Genomic DNA, 299 nt, shown 5'->3' with positions numbered 1-299 from the left:
CCCCAACACTACACCCCCTACGCCCACCCCAACCCAAAACAACCATAACAATTTCCTTCCCCAAAAAGGTGCAAAATTATAAGAATTCCTCGAGTTTGTGTGTGCTGCAAGAATCGTTCATTAAGTCCGCGTCGGAAAATGCAGCGTCAAGAATCATAATGACTAAAGTGGTTGCATAATAAGACACGAGATAAAGAGGAACTTGGCAGAGGACCAATTCATCAAGTCAAATAGTTTTCGTTGTTCCGTTTTCGAATTAAAATTAGCTTCTTTACTAACGGCCTTGGATAAACACACGC

Source organism: Penaeus monodon, chromosome 25 (genome assembly GCF_015228065.2).
Source record: "Penaeus monodon isolate SGIC_2016 chromosome 25, NSTDA_Pmon_1, whole genome shotgun sequence".
NCBI classification, from domain to species: Eukaryota; Metazoa; Arthropoda; class Malacostraca; order Decapoda; family Penaeidae; genus Penaeus; species Penaeus monodon.
Note: the sequence above shows the minus strand (reverse complement) of the source record.